The sequence below is a fragment of the Agelaius tricolor genome, unplaced genomic scaffold (genome assembly GCF_023055355.1).
Source record: "Agelaius tricolor isolate 1412-34295 unplaced genomic scaffold, bAgeTri1.0.p SCAF_10, whole genome shotgun sequence".
Classification (NCBI taxonomy): domain Eukaryota; kingdom Metazoa; phylum Chordata; class Aves; order Passeriformes; family Icteridae; genus Agelaius; species Agelaius tricolor.
The window spans coordinates 4,604,665-4,629,088 of NW_027269270.1; the positions used below are offsets into that span (position 1 = coordinate 4,604,665).

The following is a 24,424-nucleotide window of genomic DNA, read 5'->3' on the forward strand; positions in this document are numbered from 1 at the left end:
TTTCAGTTCAGCTTCCCCATGTAAGTGTGTGGGAGGAATATGAGAACATTATTTCATTTTTTTATATCTACTCTTATTCAGTACCTTTCCCATCATGTTGATTTTGTACATTCAATTGTACATTTGGTGCAAATTGCCCTGGCACTTATAATGAGTCTGTGGATATGAAGTTTTTAAGCCCTTTTTTATTTAAACATACCTTTGCTAAGAATCTTTATTAAGATTTTTCAGCTTTGACTTTCTCTTCACCAGTACCACCTGCTTTTCTATTTATTCTCTAGCACAAATGACAATAAATGCAGCAGAACGCTTGCTTTTTTAATAGTTGGTAAAGGACACAAAGTATATCTTTAAAATAAAAGCATTTTTATGAAACTTAATTTCATGCCAATGCTTCAATGTCTATCTAATACTGGGAGCTCCTACACCTATTAAAAACCAGAGAATAAGAATAATTATACTTTTAAAATAATTGACTTCCCATCTCGGGTCTTTAAATTTACCCATTATCTCTTCTCCACTGTAGGCCTGTGCTGATATATATATATATATATATATGTGTATATATATGTATATATATATGTAAATATACATGTGTATATATGTAAATATACATGTGTATATATGTATGTATGTATATATACATATAAAATAATGCAGGTAGACAGAGCAGTGTGTGTTGTATATATCCAAGGCAATGTAGGGTGGAGCAAATGTGAAGTTTGTTCTAATGTAGCTCATTCTAGTGCCAAATCTCAGCTGATAGTTGTTCTTCAGATTTTGTCATTTTTATTGGAATCTGTAGTGCTAGCAATCAGAACACACTGGGGATATTTCTATGAAAAACATTTTTATCTTCAGCACCTTTACTAGTGCTGAAAGACATGAGGCTGCACCCAGCTGGAGTTTCAGATCTTGGGGTGCTTGCAGAGTTGGAAGTGATGGGTTGTGTTGTTTTCATCAGTAAACCAGACAACCTGAACAAACATATCATTTGCACATGTTGTCAAGACAATGTCAAGGCATAATTCTGGGTACTAAAAGAAAATAATATAATACTTTATTGAATTCAATTCAGCCAACCATTTTAATGAATGGTACTATTGTTATACATTTTTAATGTATAAAATACTAATTTCTAAAAAAGAAGGTTTCTGTGGCTTGAAATAATTTGCTGTTCTGCAAATTAAATATGTTTTTCATTACTCTGCCTTTTTTGCTGACTTCCAATTCCACTGTCTTTTTCATCTACTATTCTTAACTCTTGTCTGAAGGAACTCTGCTTGCTTTAAAGACAATTGTAATTGTCTGGTATTACTTCTGACTTTTAAACAAAGCCAAGCAGTAGCCTTTCTCCTTCCAAAACACCATTGTATTTATTTTATGACAAATGATATGTATTAACAAAACTTCAGGACTAATCTGGAGCTCTATTACACAGGATTATGGGGTTGCATATGCATGTCAAAGTTAATCTCACTGGAAATAAAACAAGCAGAAGTAAGTCTTCACATCTCTAAATTAGCCTTTTAGCTCAAAGTAAAAAAGTTACAATATATTTCTGAGGAGATAAAAAGATTGAGACTTGCTTTTAGTACTAACTTACATGTGTAAGGGCTAGAGTGATCATGGCATAGTTCTGCCTGAGAGTTAAATTCTCAAAGTAGACTCTAGCCATAAGGACAACCTCCCACAAAATAAAAACATCTTGAAGAAATGAAAAAATGAAAGCCAAATGTCAGAAATTAGGAAAAAACCATTTAATTTCTGATTCCTAACTTTTGTTAGGTGCCCACTGTGTTGAAAGTGAGGAAGAAGCTGCTCTGAACTGTGGACATTCTGGAGCTGGACACAGAAATCTGTCACTTGTGTCAATGTGGAAACCCCTCTCGTTTCAGCAACAAAAGTGAGTATTTCCTACCTCAGCTTGAAATTGGAATGACTTGACTCCATATAGTTTAAATAGCATAGAAACTATCATGTTCTTGATGTTATTTGGTTTGTTCTGGCTTTACAAAACATCAGTAGCAGCTCTTCATCCCAAACTAGATCCTAAACTTTTTCTCCTTGATAATATTTCTGTTTCTAAATAACGAATCACTTATTCAGAACGCAGAGACTTCCATTAAGGTGTGACAGTTGTTGTGTAATTGGAGAGCACCACTTGTCAGGTATTTTGACAAACACATGCAAGGTATGTGACTGAACTTAAATGAGAACCTGTGGAAATCTTTGCTTTTGGGGCAGGCTCCTTCTTGCTATGAAAAGGATCTGCAGCATTCCCTGATGATCTCCCAGCTGACATATGTCCCATCCTATTGCCCATGTTTTCTTGTTTTACTTCATCAGTTATGTCACTCTTCGACGTTTTTCCTATTGCATTCTCATCATCACTTTTCTTATCTCTTTCCACATTTGTTTCCTTGTGCCATTGCCTCATTCAGTACATTACATTCTCCAAGTTCCTTGACAGCTTCTAGATTGATTTCTCTTTTTTTCTTCTACGCAAAGGTTTTGTTTAGCCTTTGATTTATTTTCCTCTTGTACCAGTTCCTTTCCTGCAATTTCAGTTGTACAGCCCTCTTGCAGTGGTCTTAACAATTCTCTGCCTTTAATGGCTTGCACAAAATTAGGATTTTTCAGTCACTTTCTGGGATTTTGTATTCCTCTGTTTCTAGCATTTCTTATTACATCTGGACTTAAAATCATGTTAACCTCAGCTGCAATCGATTCAGCAGGACAAGCATGAGTTTTAACTATACTAAGTTTTAAATATACCAAGGGAATCAATCTAATCAAAACTTCTTTTTCAAATTATTTCTCCAGCAAATTTTTTCTGCATCCTGCTTCAGTCTCTCTTTCTCCACTAACACACACCCATATATGATTTGCCCTTCTTAAACTGCTTTTTATATTTTCTGTACTTCATAGACAAAAAGAAGAGAGTTTCCCATGCCACTTGTACTTTTAGCATAAATTATTGTCACTGGGTAGTTTTTGAGATTGCCCAAAGCGTGTATAGATCGTGTGCTAAAAACAAGGGAAGAAATATTTCCCCCATGAAATTCTGTTGATCTCTAGAGAATTACTTTGAACTCTTGTTTCAGAAAATCTTTCCTTCCACTGTTCTAAGTTATATATTAACATTGTAATTTTTCTAGGCTTACTAGAAGTTCATTTGACTATTTTCATCATTTCAATGTTAAAGGAATTTTTCACATTAAAGATTAGGAAAAAAGCATATTTGGTCCAACCAAATATGTGAAAATATAGCAACATTTGTGTTTATTTTTACTATTGTGAAAATCCTACTATTTGAGCAAAAATTTCCTGAAATTAATGAATTATTCAAAGTAAATACAACTTTAAGAAGATGCAGGTTTGGTTTGACTTGTGACCAAAATAAAGGGAAATTGTTTTCATTCAGAACTGCTTATTGCAGCAGTTAACTATCAGTGAAGTAAATATTTTACATTTTCTACAGCCTTAAAAATAACACAGTGTGATTAATATTAATATAGTGTACTTTTCTATTAAATATCATTTATAAAGCAAATGACACCTTCTCCATCATTACGAAGGCTGAGGAAATAATTTAGAATTTATAATGTAGGTTTAAATTCAAATAATATTGTCAACTTTCTTATTATGGATAAAAACTTACATTTTAAACTGGAATTGCAGAGAGAAGTTAATTTGCAGAACTGAGTGGTGCTGCAACATTAAACCAATCTGTACCTACTGCCTGAAACTTCCTAAACAGAACAGACCAAGTTTTATGGATATCTTTTGTTTCTTTAATTTTTTAAATATCATGGCATTTGTTCCTATTTTTTTTTAAATCTAAATGTAGAGCAGGTGAAAAGGCAATGCAGAAGCTGGGGAGAGAGTTAAATCTTCTTTCTAGTTGCAGACACAGAATTTAATCTGTGGAAGGAACAGTTCCTTCCTTTGCCTTTTCATGCTCTGTTTCCTCACTCTGGAGACTTACTAGACCAGACCAGTCATGGTCTAAAAATGACATTAAATTTGGAATCTCTACTAGAGTTCACCGAGTTATCCTGAGGTACAGCTGTTTATTAGAAAATGTGCTGCTCTCAAATTCTTCATTGCATTAGGTAGAATGAATTCTTTTTCCCCAGAATTAGATTTTTCTTCTGAAGTATTTATTGTACTCTGGTTTTGTGGTTCTTGGTTTGTATTCAAAGTTTTGGAAGAGAAGCTAATGATTTTATTGCTACAGAAAACAAATTCCAACAATTTTTATGCAACCATTGTTTTTGGATTTGTGGCTGATTTTAGCTTTTGTCATTTTTTCCTTTCTGATTGAATTTTCCCAGTGTGAGACAGACACTATACAGTAAGCTATAACTGCAAATCCCAGGGAAAGGCAGGGGCAATAAGGGATAAACACAGTATCCTGTTAGGAAACAGTGCTTCATAGACAAAACCCTCCTTCTCCTAGATTGATATTGGACAGAGAAAATTTGTTGTGCTTATATTTAAGACCAGTTTTTAGCAGGCCAGTTCACTTTTTCCTGCACTGGGCTGTATCTTATCATTTTATGTGCTGATCTCATCTCGATTCCTATTTAATATTTTATGTGTGGCAGTGAAGTCACATCAGCAGTGCTTAAATTGGCATGAGAGGACAAAAGTCAAATCTTCCCTGCTCCAAGCTGTAGTCCCTAAATACAGGAATTTTGTGCCCTGTGAGGCAGGAGCCTTGTTCAGTCACAGAGCAGGGAAGGTATAGGTTGGATAGGAGGAAAAAAATTTTCACTGAAAAAATACTCAAGTACTGTAATGCTCTTCCCAGGGAGGTGGTAGAATCACCACCTCTGGATGAGTTTATAAAAAGATTGGATATGGCACTTGGTGCTATAGCCTTGTTGAGATGTTAGGGCATAGGTTGGACTCGATGATCTTAGAGGTCACTTCCAAACTCATGATTCTGTGATTCTGGCTCAGTAGGACAGCAGAGCAAGCAGTAAAATATAAACTAAAGTCAGTCCAACTGCAACCTGAAAATCCCAGTTGTGAAGGTTGACCCCATTTTCTTCATCAAAAATAAAACTTGCCTGTGTGCTTGTGCAGTGTGAGAAACTGAGTGAATGTTCTCACAACAGAGGGACCAACATGAGCCCTTTTTCCTGCCTGAAAGCCACAATCTGTGTGAGTGGCTTTGTGCTGAAGCCTTGCAGGGCTAATCCTTGATGGCAGTGTCTGGCCCAGAATACAGATCAGGTGCTGCTCCACTGCTTTGGCTTTGCTTGTGAGCAGTGTGTCAGCTGTAAAAAGAGCTGATGTATACACCTCTACTAATCCCCTGAACAAGGCTCTAATGAAATATCTTAATTGGAGCTTCCACTAATTTTAATCAGATTTCCCACTGGGAGTGTTAGCCCATGAAGACACCAGCATTTTTTTGTGTGCTCAGTCTGGTGTTCCTTAAGGCTACTGACAGGATCCATAGTGGAGATACATTAACTGCAAGCAGAATTAGGATTCCTATGTGTCCTGAGGGGTCCTCAATTCTTTACAGGTTCTCAGTGCAGGCAGGAAGGCCTTACTGGGGTTCACATGAAGCAAAAGTAGGCATGCTCTGGAGAAAAGCAGATAATGAAGACAATTCTGAGAATGTGTTCTTGAGTGAATACAACTTTGTGTTTGTTTGTAAATGTGTAACCATGAAGGGATTAAAAAAAGAGGCCTGAATGAGAGCTATTGTTAGCAAAAGCAAAACTCACTGCAGAATAGGAAAAAACAACTAAAGAACCAAAACAAAATAAGAAACAAAGGGTAAGCAGGTGCAGAAAAAGAAAAAAAAACAAAAAAACAAACAATAGTTTATTTAAACATTTTAACTTTTGAAAGTAAATCTGTTTCCTCATTGTTCTGAAGAACCAGATCACAATTGCACTGATTTACTGTCCTCTTTGATGCTTTTGGCTGTCAAGTTGCAACAGAAAGTGAGTAATTTTGCTGATCAGAAGGAAATTTTCCTCTAAGTTTGAATTCTCTCCTTTTTCTTTTACCTGTTTTTATGGGTATCTATTTCTTTCTTATTTAGGCAGCTTTAGGGACTTTATTGGAAGTTTTAGCCTTAAAAATGAATACTGCAATGAATTCCATTGTCATTAGTAAAACAAGGAATCGTGTAGAAAACCCCAACAAAATCCAAGGCACAGGGGAGTCAGACATACATATATAGTAGGAATGGGCTTCTGTCATGGTGAACTTATACTTGGAAGGGACCAAATAATAAGAGAAATGTTATTATCTCATTTAAGAATGTGGGATGAAGAGCAGAGCAATGATGTGACTTGACTAATGGTGTAGGTCTGAGCTGGGAACAGAATCCAGACTGCCTGACTCCCCATGCAGAGCATTAAACAGATTGCCTTTCTCTCCTCCTGGAGAAATAAGTGAGGGCTACCTGTTTAACAGCCTGGATTTGGTGAAACACACACTGTGTATTTGATTTAGTGAATTGTCTTTTACCATGATGATGGTATTTTCTAAAAGCATCCATAGTGAAACTCACTGATTATAAATGATTTATAGGTTCAGTGTGTCACTACTGTAATGATATTTCTTTCTAAGCAAAGTGACTGTATCATGTCAGAAGACACTGGTGTTTATCTTTCAGGGAATAAGCACCAGAAAATGCTGCACAAGATTTCTGTTCTTCCTAAGCCACCCTTGTTAACATTTAACCCCAAAACACATGGTCTAAGTCAGAAGGAGCAAAAATAAATCTGCTGCCTCAAAACTTATTTAAGATATATATGCAAAATTCCATTTTTTTGGACTTAGCATTATCTAGTGTGTACTGCAGAGAACTCCTTTAAAACCAACCACAGTGATATAGCAGTGCATGTCCTAAAGAAATGTTCTTACAGTCTACCTCTATAAAATCCATTCTTCATTTGTAAATTAGAATCCCAGCCCTGCTGGAGGCTGAATTGGGTAGACTTTAGTCTGAGAGATACACAAGTTGGTAAAAGGAAATTACCTAAAATGAAACCAATCAATGTTTAGAGCACGAAAAGGACTCACAAAAGAAAAGAAATATGTTGCTTAACTCTGTAGAAGGTGTGTAGAAGGGTGAATGGTACAATCTGTAGGAATGGGGGTTGAAGTGGAACTTTCTTTACTTAGTACAGTAACTGTGACAAAAGCTGGAGCTTGCACATTATGCATTCCCAGACATGTCCCTGAGCTATCTTTAATGAATGCTCTTCTCATTAATTTAAATGCTGCGAACATGCAGCTAGCAATAAGATAATTGAAGTAGTTCTTAATTTAGAAGCAGGCTCTCTGGTTATTCCACATGAAGAAGCAGAGCTATAAATTGTTAAATTCAAGGCAGAGATATGAATTTTCAGAGATGCATTTAACAGCACTGGGTAGGGGAAGAAAAGAGAAATGCTCACTGCTCTTTAAAGGAGGAAAGTGACCACGGGTTTGAAGGACTATAAATTTATTTTCCTAAGGCTTACTGTCCTCCAGCAGAGACTTCATCTCCATGGTAATTAAAGCTTCTGGGGCAAGAGCTCTCTTTTTGTTTTCTCCTTGCACAGCACTAAGGGCAAAAAAGTTCTGGAGCAATAAATTGAGGGACCACAGTAATTCACTAGGAAGAACATTGGGGAGACTATAACATGAATGCAGGTAATATATCATTTCAAGGGCATTATAGCAAAGGAGAAAAATTCCTTCTTTCTTCTGCTGGTGAATTCAGGAACTTTTCATATTTGTTACTAGGACACCTGCCACCCAAAACTTGGCTTTGTGCAGAGGGTTACCTCTCTCCTCATTCATTTGAACAGTTTCACTGGATTCAATCCTGACTTTACTGTCAGTTATCTCTAATTTCAATTTTAGCAGACATGTGAGAGTGACCCAGCATTGTAAAGCAGCTCATGTTGAAATATTTTTCTGTAAAAACTTTCAGATGTAGGGAAGTTCAGAGGCTTTAATCTGAAACCATAAAACCTGCCTGCTTCCTTACTGGAGGTTGCACCAAAGCATTATGAACTGAAGGTTAGAACTTCTACCTCTATGGAAGCTGAATTTAGCTGGCTTTGCTATTGTGGCATTTTATGTCAATCTTGTAGAGAAATGATTGAATAGGAATTAATTGTGAAAAATTTTGAAATATTTTAGCAGAGTATTTTATCACTTCTTCAGAAGAAGTGATGTGAACATGTAAGGTCTGATAATGAATTTCTACCTCTGTGCATCAAAATCAACAGTGTACTGACCTCTTTAAAAATGTTTAAAATTAGAACAACTCTGGATTTTCTTTGATTTAAAAACAAGAAAAATCCCCATACTACTGTAATTTGTTTTTCTAATAAAGCAGGAAAAATACTTCAATTTAAATATTGTTTGATGTAAAATAACTGAATTTCAGCAAATCTGGCTTCTAGCCTGGCTTTGTATGACCATATTTGTCTAATACAAATTATGCAAAATTTAATATTGTACTGGAATGACATTCTTAATTGTATAGTTCGTTGTGTCTAAGAAAAAATCCAAAATTTAAAAAAAAAATGGAAAAAGTCATATTTAATGTCATTAATTTAATATCCAAGTGTAACAAGCCTATGGATAATAAACTGATATTTTAACGTACTGGGAAGCTCTTAGCCTGGCCATCTGTACCTAAATCTGTTTCAGAATGTTCTGTTTTTTCTTTAGGAGTCTGCTTCCTCAGCTGCTGTCAGGGAGGCACTGCTGCCTGAACACTGTGTGTGCATGTGCAGGTGGGTACAACCTTGACCATTTAAATACAACTCTAAAGCTTTTCTTACAATGTGAGGGTAAGGAAGAGGAGAGAGACTTTTCTGTGCTCTTTAATGTTACTGCCATGAAACAATCTACTTCACACACCCTTCTGGCCATCCCTCATGGTGCTGGCTGGCACTGGGAGGAGAAGTCACCCTGTGGCAGCAGGAGTTCCACTCAGTGCTTGGCTGGAGGCTTGGTTGTGGAGAACAGTAGATGTGGAACAAGGTTCTCAGCAGGTAACAGGAGGGAGGAGACAATCAGGGTGTTAGAGCTGAGTCCTTGGTGTGCTGGCTGGTTTGAAGAGGGAGAATGTGGGACACCTCTTTGAAAAACAGATGTAAAGACTATTTTGCAAACCACTCTCTGTGGTTTGAGCCAGGGTGCTGCCAGTTAGGAGCTCTCCCTCCTGCCTGCCCACTGTGTAGAAATTAGACCACAGTAGGAATCTATTTGCAGGACTTGGATTTTGATGAAGTTTCTTATGTTCTATTTTCCCCCTGTTCCATCAGCTCTCTCTCAAAGATATTTTCTCTGTTATTTAAGAATGGATGTTTTTGTTGTTTAGGATTATTCACTGAAAACTTACATTGATTTATAAGACTTGAAAATTATAAAAATGATAAAAATAAAATCTCAGGGTTCAAGTCTGCTATTCCAAGTGAGATTAATCTCTTATATATATCTATAGCAACCTAACATGAGCAGGAGTCACCTGTGAAATTTTTGCTTTCCTTCTTTTTCTTATTTTTAAACAATTCTCTTCTTTTCAGCAGCACATAAATGCCTTTAAATTTTATAATTTTAACTTGTCTTGGAGATTATTTGAAAAGTCTCCTGGATATACACAACTCATGCAGTGGGGCATTGAGCTGCTGCTGTAAAAGTTAAAGGACTGAAGAAATCACAACAGTCATAGAATTCCCAGTCTTTTTGGTGAATGATTCAAAGGAAATCACTGTGATTATAATTCAAACCCACAGTGATTAATTCTCAGATTTTTTTTGAGATAATATTGTTAGCAATTTTCTCATTCTGGTGCGTCAAAATGTCTGACAATGGGTAACATAAACAGCAATACAAGAAATAACCAACCCACTTTAGCTTTCTTGAGTGTATTTGAGAGCACAGCTCCTGACCAACCGTCCAAAATCTCTTGTTTTCCACCGGGGTTTTTCTAAACAAATCTCTTTTCTCTCAGCATTTGATGCCACTTTTAGCTACTCCAACACTCAGGTTCCTCATCTGAGTCCTGTTCTCCCCAAATATATAGTAACTATTTAAACAGTAAATTAACACATTTATTAATGGATTACATGCTTTGGTGGCAGTGCATGAGATCCTGTAATTCTGTTGTTGTACCTTACTTCTTCTTTCCCTTACTCTTTATTAATTGGATCAACTAAGATTATAAATTCTTCTTTTATTCTTATCAGGAAAAATAAATTGATCTGTGGAATTTGTTGCTTAATAAATACTCAGGAGAATCAGTAAAAAGATTTTTTTTTTCCCTAAGAATTCTATTTTGGGCAGTTTTGAGTTTTCAAAAACATAAGAATCATCTGGTTCCTGGAAAAGTCTTGCAAATTTCTTCTTCAGCAAACAGGCAAAGTTTGCACAAAATAAAAACACTTTTGACAGAGAGAAATGAGTCCCAAAGTTAAATTCCAACATTTGAGAAGTGCATATTTTTAATATAACAATTCTGCTGTGAAAGCAAGTAGTGAAATTGGAGTTTAGAAACCATGGTGTTTTTCACAGCATTCCTGGCTTCCCTTTCACTTTACAGCTGGCTTCCAGTTCATTTAGTATTTCACATCAAGCATATTTCTAAATGAATTCTGAAGAAAGACTTGGGAATTGTCAGTTGATGGAAGATCAGTCTTCATCATATAAAATTAAATTTTCCTCTTTAAGTAGGATAGCCAACGAAAATTCACCTTGACTTTTGTTTAGTTAGACCTATGGCTAGGGAACAATTCACCTAAAGTCTTTAAAAATCCACAATTCAGTTGCTAAAAAGTCCATCTAGCAAACCCTACTGGCTTTTGTCAAAAAATGTGCTGAGAGCTTTATATGGCACATAAAGCCCTATTTTTCTGTGGGATAACTTGGTGAGTTTCCCACAGTTACTAAGAGCTCATGAATGTTCACAGGCTCATCCCCAAGGTTACAGCAAAGGAGAGACTTTTCAGACATTGCTCAGTGCTATGGGTACATTCTTGGTCATCCTTTGACAGAAACAGTTCGTGCTTAATTTGGGTCTCATGACATATTGAGCAGTACATATATTTAGAATTAAATCCTTTGGAATCCCCATGTAAATATAAAAGGGTTAATGTAAGGCACTAACTCTGGCCTTTCACATGTTGGTTGGTAAAATCCACTGATCAGTACCTTTGAGCCAAACCTTTTAAAGACACTTCCCTGAACATTCCAAAGCAATCTATGTTTGCACTGAAGGAGGTATTCTACACAGAAGAAGGTATTTTGGTGTGTTTCATGTCCTGGTGTTTATGCACACTGTGATCATTTTGGCCACAAACAATGTTTCCACTAACTGTGAAAGGAATGTGCAATTTATGCTGTGATACATCCTCACTCAGAGTGTCCATCATAAAATCCAAGTGTTGAGGGCTGAGCATCCCAACTGAGGAGAGTTTTTTCTCTCTTCTCAGCACTCAGTGCTGTTGCTTTGTGCTACTGTGGGGCATCAGAGCTCTGTGCTGGCTGTTTTTTATTTCTTTATTTTCTTTTTTTTTAAGAGAGGGTGGTGTTTGGGGGAAGTTTGTTTTCTGTTAAAAGTGTAAATCCTTTGGTGTAGCAGCAGTGCCTCTCCAGATTGCTCCTGCAGTTAGTCCTGATCCTTTATGGAGTTTTGAATATTGCAGAGTAAAAAGAAATCATTATATTAAATAATCTACTTGTTCAAGCACCAATTATCACTCTTAAGGTGGAGTTTTGTGTGAGAGTTCAGTCTGGGTGAAAAAAGATGGAACAATGAAAAGCACATCATCTCTTACTGCAGCCAAATATTTGTAAACTGAAGTTGCTGAGCGTGTAAGTGGTAACAGTCATCTTGCAAACAGATGGGACAGTCCTGTGTTTGTGAACTTTTGCCCCAGGAAGAAAGAGGGTAAAGGAAAGAGGAGAAAGTACAAGAAATGCCTAGTAATTATTACTTATTTCACAGTATTACCTTGCAATGATTGTTTTGCTCAGGCATATGTGTATAATATTCATGGAAATGGTCTCAGAGTAATTCAGATATCACATGTAGGTGTAATTTTGAAAATTGCCACTGGATGTTTGTGTCATTTTTGGGTTGGTTCCTTTTTCTTAGTCACAGTACACAGTGTGACAGAGTGGTCACTAGACTATTCATGATGTCATAGATTAAATTGCATTCTATAAACAGAAATTTACACCCTGTACTTTCAACTGAATGGAAAAATCATTTAAATTTGCCATAAAGAGTCTGCACTTTCTATATGTTAAAATCTACTTTGCATTCTTAGTAAATTAAATTCATAGGGTTTGTGAAGGTGTCTTAGAGTGGTCTGAAATTTAGATGAGAAGGTAATGAATTCAAGGGTAATCATTTTTCCGTGCAGTGATGTTAAGTGCTCATCTGCTTTAAAGCATGAACTTGGTTGCAGAATATTTTAACTTTTGATGGTTTAGAATTCCCTGTGCACCTTGGCTGCCATTAATGCAGGATGTTGGTTTTCATTGGTAGAGTTTTTTTATATCCTGTTTCATACACAGTGAAATCATTAAGACTTCCACATGCGGTTAGGAAGGAAATTCTTTCTACAGAGGTTTGTACATGAAATCTATTGGTGGGTTTGTTCATTCCCTTATGTTCTCTGAAATATGCTTTATTACTTTGCAGCACCCTAACAGGGTCATCCTCTCTCTAAAACTCCATTGGCACCATCCCCCAACCACTGCAAGCTGCCCACAGGCTTTCACCATAACCCCTGAGGCACAGCCAGAAAAAGGCAGCTGGGGATGACCTGAAATTAGTGCTAAAGGCAGAGACACTTCTACATTCAAATCCTCCAGCTTCCAGTACCAAGCTGGTCAGGTCCAGGACACAGCCCATGAAAGAAGCTGGAACAGCCTTTCCATCCTTCAAAGTAATCACCAAAAGTAAGTGCTATTTTAGGATAAGGCTTAACTAACTTCACTTTGGGTGCTGCTGCCTCTTTCAGGGTTCAGTTTCCAGTACCAAACTCAGTGCCTGTGTTTGCTTCCATGCACTGTTTGATATCAGGTCCACTATACCAAATAGCATGAATATTGTAGGTTTTCCAAGAGCTTTATGCATAACATTTTTTATGTTAGTGAAACCAGCTTCCTTCATGGAATATCAGTTTTTTAGTTCTGGAAAACACTTGTTTAGTAGGCAATAATATGTATAAAAACTGTTGAGTCATAATCATTTAGGGGCTTTTGTGACCAATGACCCCTAGTTGTTTTCACTGCAGCCTGATGCCATGGAGAGCCCCTCTCATGTTTGTATTTTCATTAACAAAACCCCACATTTACACTGTGAAGATTTCCAGCATTGCAGATTGCAATGAGAATGAAATATGTTGTTGCTGTACTGTGTCAAATACAAACAGCCCCTCCATGGAGCATTCTGCTCATGTGGATACCCTCTTCAAGTACTTCATGGCAAAGTCTGGTCACTTGTTCAGAAAAGGTAAGTTTAAAGAAGTTTAATTTGTGTAATCAGGCTCAGACTTTGGGGCTAAAGGCACTCAGGTAACCACTGAAACATTTTTAGCAGGAAAAGGGCCAAGAGGGTGGGAGGTTTGGTAAAGAACATTTGTAAATCTTATTACTTCCACTCTAGAATTCCAGCAGCACAAAAGTTGTTAATTTAAGGGTGCTGCCAGTAAAGGATAGACAACTTTTAAGGATTAGATTAATTATCAGTCCTAATTGTGTAGCTAAGAACTCTAATAGGCAGAAACAGAACAATTTCTAGTCAGCAGAACTTCTCAGAAAGTTTTCAAGCTTGTTCCTCTAAATTAAATGAGCATTTTTCAAATACAACCAAATGTTCTGAATTAAGGTCATAACATTGAGAAAGTAGTAACTAGAAAAGTGGAACAAAGAAAGCTGCTTTCTATGGCTTGGTTTCTTATAGAAGAGAAAGCACTGATTACAAAGGGTCGTTGACATGGTGGCAGGACATGAAAGAACTGCATTAAGCATTGGAGCTACTTTCAATAACACAGCTGGAATGACTTTAATAGAACTCTCAAAAAAGTTTTTTGGGATATTTGGAACGTGCATGTTCTCTTGATTTAAGGTATATTAAAAGGTTCTGTAAGTATATTCAGTACTGCTTAGACTTATAGTCTATAGATAGCATAACAGAACTCTTTAATTTCCATGGGAATATTCTTATGCTTATTTCATTGTGAGTTTCAGATGAAAGTTTGTGTTTCTTGGGGTTTTCATAAACAGATGGTTTAAAACTTTTTTAATGAAAATACAGTGTAAAAGCTGCTCATGTGAGCACTTTATTCTGGGAAAGAAAATAAAAACAAAGGTTGAGGTTTAAGATAGCGTTAAGATCTTTGACAGTGGTTTCTTATAAACGGCTTTACCTTTTTGAATGTAGAAATATGAATGCTATAAGAAATTCATAATCTTTTTATTGGGCTGGTACATATTGTTTAGAAGTACACAACATATGTTGGTTTAGTATAATACTGCACCAGTTGTGACTGGCCATGACTGGGTTATTCAAGCTCTCTCATTCATTTTAGCCAATTAGTTTGGCTGCTTATCAGGAAGTGACTTCAGTAAGGAAGCACAGTAATTCAATTATCAAGCACTCCTTTTCTTACCCTTCCAAGAAAATGCATATGAACTCAATGTAAGAAAAACATTTATTTGCAGCTTCTTGTCTGTGATAACTCATTATGTTATATGCAGCATGATTCACCCCAGAATGCTTATCTGTCATGGAGGGTGGGAGGAGGAGAATGAAAAATTCTAACATGACCTAAAATGTATCATTGCCTTGTAGGCAGTGAGACCATTTCCAGGAGGAATAGCTCAGTTATCTGTTTGGAGGAAATTCCTTCAGCCCCTGGGCCTTTTACCCTTTGCTCCTGATCACTTTGAGACAAGCAATTAGAAAATCTCCAGCTTAGGAACCATTTTGCCCTCAGGGCAGCTCCTGCTCTTTGTGAAAAACTCAGTTTGGGTTGCTGAAATTGTAACGTGTCCTCTGAATATTGTTGTTAATACATTTTAAGAAACTGAAATAATTATAAGGATTGGAGAGTGTTCAGAGCATTTCACAGTCACTGGTCAAAGTTCACACTCTTTTGCTCTCAGTGAGAAGGAAAAAATTAATATAAGACTAAATTCACAGCATTGCATGACAGGCAACTGAATTATCACTCCTAAGAGAAAATCTAGCTTTGGAGAAAACTTCAGATGGCTGTGAGTTATTTTTTTATGGTCTTTACTGTCTTAATTTCACACATATAAATTCACAAAAAAGAACTATCCATACATTAGGTTGGAAAAGACCAGTGTCAAATTCAGCTGTATTTTTATTCAGGAAGACAAGACATCTTCACTCTGCTTTGAGTGCTGTGCATGGCTTCAACATGCAACTACCTGATGGAAGATCACCATTTGTATTGCAAAAGTTGGAAAGAACTTCTTATTTTTTTAATATCAATTTATAGCAGAGGGACCCTCTCGTGTTTTTTGTGGTTCAGAGTACATAACCTCTCCAATGTGCTTTTCATGCATGCTCAGCAATGGGTCAGCAAGGTGTGTGAAGTAGCCATGCTGCAGGTAACATGAAGAAAGCTGTAAGCTGAGCCTAGAACTCCTGTGTCCACAGCTGGACATTGATCATTCTGGGCAGAAATACAGACAAACAAGAATGGGCACTTAGCTGTAGGAGAGAACACATTTATCCAAAGGGCTGTGTTGTATGAACAGATTATTTAAAACAATTACATAAGTAAGAAAGGGAAGATTTTCCCTTGTTTAAAACTAGGATTTGAAAGATGCTATGTCAGATATCTTTCCAACAGTTAGTGGTTTTTTGTACAAATTTAAAGAAACAGGCAGAATACCAATTTGTGTCTTTTTGGACTCTCTCTTGCAGCAGGCTGTGATTTGCCAACTTCTCCACTTCAGATACGTTTGCCCTCTGTTCACCACCATGAGAGTGTGGGGATTTATTCAGGAACCTGAAAGAGGAAACAGATAATTGCAGAGGCTTGGGCCAACACTGGCAAGAAGCAGGAATGTCAGTCCACAGTGTGGGTTCTCTGCTTGCTTTTTCTACCTCTGTTGGGGTCAGGATTGAAGGCACTCGAGACTACGGTTCATGTTCACACTCAGGTGCTTATTGCTCTTATCAGTGTCACAGCCTCACAGCCTTATTAAGTCTTTGATTAGCAAGGCATAAAATGCCTAACTATCTCTTGCTACAAGGTCTTTTAAGGCTTAACTATCCAATTAAGGAATGACACCTAAATTATCTTCCCTTTTAATCCAATAACTGATCACTTGAAGCCCGCAGTGTGGACTTTTCTGTCCAATTACAAAATATCACCCAAACCCAAGAAGAAGAAGGAAGAAGAAGGTAAAAAAGAACAACCGCCTCCACCCTAAAACCTCTGTCTTGCTTCATATTTATTACTATATTCTAAAACCCCAAACTCTAAGTTTTCCACCCTGTGATATTACACACTTCTAATCAACTACACACCCATAATCCCAATGCTATCAATCTATTTTGGAACCCCTCTCTACAGCCCAAGGTCAAATGCAGTGCTCTCCTGTGAGTCTGCACCCCTCAGCACAGAAAGCCCAAAATTCTCAGCATCCAGGGTTCCACCAGGTAGCTAAAGGATTTGGTGTTACTGAATATCAGGATCTGGGGAAAGAGGTGACCCTGCAGGTTTGTGACCCTGCAGATTTCTGAGCATGCAGATTTGCAGGATTCTGAGCATGCAGGTTTCTGAGTGTGGAGATTTGCAGATATCTGAGTGTGCAGATTTCTGAGCATGCAGATTTGCAGATATCTGAGTGTGCAGGTTTCTGAGTGTGCAGGTTTCTGAGCATGCAGATTTGCAAATTTCTGAGTGTGCAGATTTTGAGTGTGTAGATTTCTAAGTATGCAGATTTGCAGGTTTCAGAGCGTGTAGGTTTCTGAGCATGCAGATTTGCAGATTCCTGGGGGTGCAGATTCCTGGGGGTGCAGATTCCTGGGGGTGCAGATTCCTGGGGGTGCAGATTCCTGGGGGTGCAGATTCCTGGGGGTGCAGATTCCTGGGGGTGCAGATTCCTGGGGGTGCAGATTCCTGAGGGTGCAGATTTGCAGATTTGTGAGCACGCAGATTTCAGATTTCTGAGCATGCATGTTTCTTAGCATGCAGATTTCTCAGCATGCAGATTTCTCAGCATGCAGATTTGCAGGTTTCTCAGCATGCCGATTTCTCAGCATGCAGATTTGCCGATTTCTCAGCATGCAGGTTTCTCAGCATGCAAATTTCTCATCATGCAGATTTCTGAGCATGCAGATTTCTTTACAAGCAGATTTGCAGGTTTCTCAGCATGCAGATTTGTGGCGGTCCCAGCGGTGTCGCTGCCCCGGCTGCCGGCGCAGTGGTTCCCTTGGAAGGGAGCCCTGGTGGAGGTTTGTGCCCAAGGGAGCTGCATGAATCAGCAATCTGCCACTGCTGCTTTGGAGGGATGAGAGCTGGGCCGAGCTCCTGGTGAGCAGGCTGAGTGGTTTTGTTACTGGGACAACAGGGGTAAACTTCAGCTGTGTGCAGGCCTTTCCAAAGAGAATACTGGCACAGTCCAGCTGGGAGCAGAACTGGACTCGTGCAGCCTGTGCATCATAGACACAAACAAATCTTAGTGCTGTTCTGATCAGATGGAGAAAATATTTATAATCTAATTAGCTTGGGCTGGGGGAAAGAAAGTCTGGAGTCATGGACAAGCCACATTGTTTGAAATTGTCTGAAAAGACAAAAAAAATTCTTTTGCAAAAATTATCTTGGCAAATTCCTCTCATTTCCAAGAGCAGACAGATGAGTGTTTTAGATATAAAGCATGACTCACAAATTGAATATAAACCTGGAATGTTTTAAGGATTTGAATGTACTGACTAAAAGGACAAAGCCCAAAGCATCTCTGCTTTGAGTGACATCAGAAACATGAAAAAAAAACCCCCGCAGCTTTCTTATTTTGCCCCAAATATGAATAGCATATTATTTTTTTTTTAAATCTAGGATTATTGTTCAAGGTAAGAAGATACAAAATAACATTAAAGATATTAAGTCAGTGTGCTGTTATCTCTTGAAATGTATTTAAAGTGAGAGAAGGCAAGATTAGATTAGATATTAGGAAGAAATATCCAATCCTTAGATTAGATATTAGGAAGAGAAGCTGTGGCTGCCCCATCCCTGTGGGCACTACAGGAGGCACAGAGGAGCCTCAGAGCTGACTCAACACTGCTGTTCCAGGCTGCTCCTAAAGCTCCAACAGGCTGCTGGAAGGAAGGAAGGGCAGGAAGCAGCTCCAGGCAGAGCCTCTGGAAGCTGAAGGAGGCAGCTGGAGTTTGTGTTAGAGCAGATCTGAGCTCTAGACAGGACCGTGTTGTTATCAGGGAGAGCCACACTGCGAGGCAGGGAACTAAGAACTGGGCTCTGCACCAGTAATTGGTGATGAGAGTAGATTTAATCCACTGTGCTTGAAATGATGCTGTGTGTTGACAAAAGGAAAATGTTAGGGATGAAAAAACCCTATATATATAGGTCTAAATGGCATATGACATATATTGGGCTAAATGACAAGACCAGAGAGAAAAGAATATGATAAATTTTAGCATTTCACAGTTTTGCTTTTCATATTCTGTATTTTGCATGTACAAAATATTTTGATTTTCTGTTCTGTATTTTATCCTAGCCTTTTCAAAATAATGAACCTTTTCCTTACAAAACAAATTCTTAATGAAAAATTTCAACTTGTAAAAGTAAACAATTATTTCCTTCACTATTTCCTTAATATTTGGAAACTATAATTCTGTAAAAAATTTTAAAAAAAGGTAGTTGGCTGATTTTCTTAGAGGGGAGTTTAGTTACTGTATTTCATGGTAGAAATGGAGTTTAGTCTGTAGCATTTGTTTTATTGCCAATGTCTGTGCTTTTGTGCGTTTGCAAAATGCACATTCACCCACTCACACAGATCTTGAGTGAGGCAGTTCTTGAAGGCTTATAAGCTTTCTCTAGCACCTTTTTTTTTTTCATTCTTTCAAGATATCTTCAGGGTCTTTGCATAGAAAAATTATATTTGTGACTCTTTGCTGAATTGTGGGCCATACCAGGTATGAAGGCATGTGGTAAGTGGACAAGAACAGTAATTTTTGATACAAAATTATTAAACAAGGACCTAATACTAGAAGATGCTGATTTACAGATTCAAAATATTCCCTGGGCTGCTGGAGAGCTTTGTTTTACTTCCCCATTTGCTACTGATGTGACAACTGTGCTTGGATGTCTGCCAGAGTAGATATTCCAGAAAAAAGTACTTCATGGTTTAAAATATTTTCTTCCAACAGAAATAAAGCAATTTAAGTAAAAAACTCCACAGACCTATTTTTATTCTGGAGAAAGAGTGTTCTCAATGGGAGTAGCTAGTCTGGAATAGCTATTGTGCTAAACTGCCAGTGTATGAAGGGAGCACTTGCTGATGGGTACTGCTACAGATTTAAAAAACAAACCAAAATATTAAAAATTAAATTAGCTGTTGAAAAGGACATCTTGGCTCTTAGAACAGAGCCAAGATAGACCCAAAGCAAGCAAGATAGCTAAATAAAATAAATATTTAAACAATAAAAGATCAGAATATGTTTGGGCCTGTTCAAATTCACAGGAGAGGTGAAGGTCTCAAGGAGCTTTTCTCTTGCAGATGTTCCTGTATGGCTTATGGGAAAGAAGAGAATAATCCAGTGTCAGCTAAAAAGGGAGCCCTGAACAAGTTTACTTCCAGGATGGCTGGGTGCTCAGAGACCTGCACTGAACTGACAGGTAAAAGTGGCTCTTGTCATGAGAGCTCAGCTCCTGCTCTCTGAGCTCTGGCAGGGCAGACGCAGCTCTGCGAGGCTGGGTGTGCCTGGGGCTCACAGCTCCTTGGCAGTGCAGCCTTCAGAGGCACTCAGGCTCATCTGCAGGTGAATTCACTCTGAGCCTCAAAGCAGAGTGCTGGGATTTTACTGACACATCCTTGGAGAGGCTAACATATTGTCATTTCCCATCACATGACCATGCTGAGTATTTACAGATAAGAAAGGGAGCTAGCAAAAATATAGTGACAAGATCAAAGCAAATGGGGAGAAGAAAATTCTTTCTTGCTGAATTTTCTGTCATCACTAAAATGAGAACATGTTGTTCTCACCATGCATTTGTTAGTGAAAGGATCTTCCTGTTCTCAATTTTTAAACAGTTATTTACACTTCACATGAGGGAAAGTCTGTTGGGCCTTTCTCTGCAGTCAAAAGAACATACTAGATGATATTTCATGTATCTTTAGTATGTCCTTTGAGCTGCTTTGTTTAAAAAATGGAGTATAAAAATGGAGATACAGAAATGCCTGCCAGCATCCTCCTTTAAATTTAAACACCTCTCTTATGCAAGGAAGTGTAATTTTGGACCTGTAATTATCACACAGTGCCGATAATGCACTGGTCAAAATCACACTAGGTCTAGAAAAGGAGATTCACTGCAATACCCTGCTGCTGATGGCAATGAGGCAGCAGTGATAAAAACCCTCTAATCTTAGCAACAAGGGACCCATTTTTGCTGGGTACCCCTGTGTTCTCTCCTATTGTGCCCTGAAGCCAGATGTACGTGTAATGATTTCAGTACATCACATCTCTCAGTTCATTGTGGGCCTGAGAACATAACGCAAAAGCCAGGAAAAGGTGGTAATTTCAGTGTCAGTTTTCTAAAGGCATCATTAACTTGATTCTTTCATTGTGTATTTTAATGTACTTCAGAGCACATTTTCTCCCTTTGTTGTAATTCACATTCTCCTGTAGATGTCAATTATTTGAGACTTGAAGGAAATTTTGATTCTCTAAGTGTTCCTTGCTAAACGCACAGCATGTCCATCAGAGTGCACGGCTACCTTGCCCTTGATTAGAGAACACACCCCAATCAAGAGTTTTAAAACCTGATGGTTTTCCTGCCTGTAGGTGATAATGCACTTTCAGAGGCTGCTTCAAATAAGTGCTGTAAAAGAAATGTATAGGACTTCAGCAAAGATATGGACAGAGCCCATACAGGAGAGTTAGAATGAACAGAGAGTCAGCTGGTCAAATGCAAAATGAGTTGGAAAAACCACAGATTCTGACTCATTTTGCATTTGACCAGCTGACTTCACTTGTGGTTGTTAAGAAAAACAGTAATTTTCTTCTTCCCAGTAATTTTTAAGAACCTGGTGAATGGAACATGCCAGAAGTGTTCCATGGGCAGACTGCTTGGATGCTGCTGGTTTGTGAAAATGATAATAGTGCTAGTTCAAGGAGTTGTGGAAGCAAGCAAGGAAAATTTGCTTCTTAAGTTTTATTTATTTAATGGTGCACACCCACCTGTATTTAACCCAAACTCACACTAGTCCTCTGCAATTTAGTTAGTTGCAGTTCAGAGGGAACCACTACTAGCCTAATCATTCTATAGATTACTGCTTTCAGATGCAACCAAGGGAGACTTTATTCAGAAAGAATTTTCAACCTTTAAAAAGCTCATGCTCAGTTCAGGACTGTTAGGATGGTCTGGATGTCTTATCCAAACTGCTCCACTTAAGTCTATGGGAACTTTCCTATCTAGCCTAGACAAAAGAGATAGTATTTAATTCTACAGTAAATGCCTCAGATAGTAAGTCTTGCTTTAACAAAATAAGAATGATTTCTTTGTCTTGGCACTCATTGTTGGGAACTGGGCTGGATGGCTAAGGAATTCATCGTGTAGATTCACTGTAGATAAGGCCAGATGATATCATGTTGAGCATAAAAGAAGGGAAATTAAAAAAAGAGAAGGTAAAAGAGATGTGTGGAGTTGCTGTCCCTTCCTTTCTGCTAAGTGGGTTGTGTCCACTGCTGCTAATGGAGGAAGCCTCAGGCTTATTTTTTTTTTTTTTTCCTCTCATCAGCATGTCTGTGTCTGGAAAACCAGTGGGCATTGTCTGCAACTAGATGGGTGTGCAATTTGTCTTTATTCTAAACTGCAATTCTTTTACAAGGACAGAAGAGAGACTGTTTTTGGAATTCTTCAATCAGAGACAGCCCCCTTCTGTGCAAGCATCTCTTTTATTCACTTTCTCTTTGGTTTGTGCTTTTTTTTGTTTGGTTGGTTTGTTTTGTTTGTTTTTGTAACACTGCTCTATAAGCTTTGCATGCTAATGCTGTCTCTGGTCAGAACCACAGAATGTTCTGGGCTGGAAGGGACCCACAAGGACCATTGGGTCCAACTCCAAAGGGAATGGTCTGAGCAGGGATTGAGCCCATGACCTTGGTGTTATTTGCTCTCAGTGTGCTCTGTATTTCAGTAATTCTATGCTTTATTTATTTTATGCTTCTGCTGCATTGGGAATAGGATAAATTCCTAGATTTGCCTGTCTTTCAATTTGCAGCCATCACTGCATTAGGAACAGTTGGGGATTCCTGCTCCCATCAGTTGTTTCAGCAGCACTAAAAGGCAAAAACAAGGAGTGCTTGAGGAGAAAGTCAGCTCAGCAGGGAGAGTCCAGCCAGAAGCCAGCTCTGTGCATTCTTCCTTGCAGGAAGGAGCAATGCCAGTTACTCCCAGTGCCAGAACAACTTTGCCTGGCAAATGAGTGAGGTAAAGGCTCTCTGAGGCTGCACTTCCCTCACCCCTGTGCCATGAAACTCAGGGAGTGCTGGTGACTGCCCCCCTGCACTGCTCCTGCACAGCTGGGAAAGGATGCTGGGCTGGAGCAGTTTCCATCTCCAGTTTCCATCTTTGGGGATGGCTGGTGGAAAGGAAAGCATCTTGCAGAACACAGATTACTGCTGGGGCCTGGCCTTTGGTGAATACTAAGAAATGGGAGGAAGATTTTATTTGAAATAATAAAAATCATGGCAGTGCTGGAGAAATACTGAGACCTGAGGTGCTGGGACAGGCAGTAAGGTGTAAAACTCAAATTTTTTGCTGGAATTTAAATAGAAAGTATTTTAATACTTTCTATTTAGTACTTTAAAATACAAGCACTTTAAATGCTTGTACTTCTAAAAAATCCCTCACTTTACGTGGCTTAAAAGATAAAAATCTTTTTCCATTATATAATGAAAACATAATTATATAATGAAAACATAATTATAAGTAGTGCTGTTGTTGTCTGCAACAAAAACACATTTAGAGAGTTTTGCTACTAGCATGTTTCTATTTTTGCTTTCAATATTTTCATTATTTCTGTGAAAGCTTCCTGATTGAACCTTCTTCTCTCAGAATTTTTTACACATGAATTGCAGATCATTCTAATAAGCATTTTAATTACAGCTAGAGAAGACTATTTAGAGCACTCCTGACTGTTAGAAACAAGTCCATGTGGGGAAAAATAAGAGGTAATTAGTTTTACATGAAAAATAGCTGCTGTCATTTTCCACTGACAGAAAGAAAGGAAAACAATTTTTACACCTCATACCAAATACACACTTGGACTGGAAAGGACTGTTTGGCTCAGAGTCCATACCTTGACTTTATCTGAAATTTAACTAGTTTTGGTATGAAAATTTTGAAGGCCTTGATATTCTAACTTTCTAAATTCTTGTAGCAAGTCATCATCTTGCATCATCTGGGTAAAGAGTATCCCAGTTATGTTAAATGGAGATGCTTTTTGTAAGAGGGTTGGAAATATGAAAATCAAGGCATTGTCAGTGCACTGTGCTATAACCCAATGGGATAGTATAAATAAATAATAAACTAGTAAAAATAAATAGTGAAGAAAATAGCAAAATAGTATAAATAAATAAATAATAAACTTGAGGAATTTTCAGGTCGTCTCAGACCGAGAGCTCTTGCTGTGAATTTTCTTGTTGCAGATCCTTAAGTATCTCTGCTGGCTGAATGCCTGCAGGCTCTGGAAGCAAACCCTGGAGTAAGGAAATTTTTACTGCAATCATCTGCCCAAACTATGCCAGAAGGAGCCAGTGCTTGAGGACAGCTGCTGGAGGGCAGTTGGCATCCCAGGATGGGAGTTCCTGGTGAGGAACAGGTCAGGTATGGGCCCTGCTCTGTGGCTGCAGATCCCTCCAGGACACCCTGCCAAATGCACTTTGGGGATCTCTACTAAATGTGCAGTATCTGCCTCCTGTTCAAGGTTAGCTAAGGAAAATGGGATTGAGGATTTGTGTTCCTAGCTCTTCTCTGATGTTTCAGGTCTACATCCAGGGCAGTGTAAGGGACAAAGTCATTATAACTTCTCTAAGTCTATAAATATGTGGTTTGAAAGGCAGGAATGCTCTGCTTTGAAAACTTTTATACCACATTAAAGAAATAGGCACAGAACAGTTTATTCTGCTTTTTATCCCCTTTGCTCTAATGTC

The 24,424-nt window shown here is 38.1% G+C and overlaps 2 long non-coding RNA genes across 2 annotated transcripts; both read left to right on the plus strand.

The window, feature by feature from the left end:
* The first annotated feature begins 1,816 nt into the window (after positions 1-1,816).
* On the plus strand, positions 1,817-12,792 carry LOC139593456 (uncharacterized). Its single transcript, XR_011680304.1, has 3 exons — positions 1,817-1,906; positions 8,710-8,774; positions 12,692-12,792. It is a non-coding gene; the product is annotated as an uncharacterized lncRNA (long non-coding RNA).
* A 25-nt stretch (positions 12,793-12,817) lies between these two features.
* Positions 12,818-24,088, plus strand: LOC139593403 (uncharacterized). The gene is made up of 3 exons (XR_011680283.1): positions 12,818-12,951; positions 19,771-19,889; positions 23,921-24,088. It is a non-coding gene; the product is annotated as an uncharacterized lncRNA (long non-coding RNA).
* The last annotated feature ends 336 nt before the right edge of the window (positions 24,089-24,424 follow it).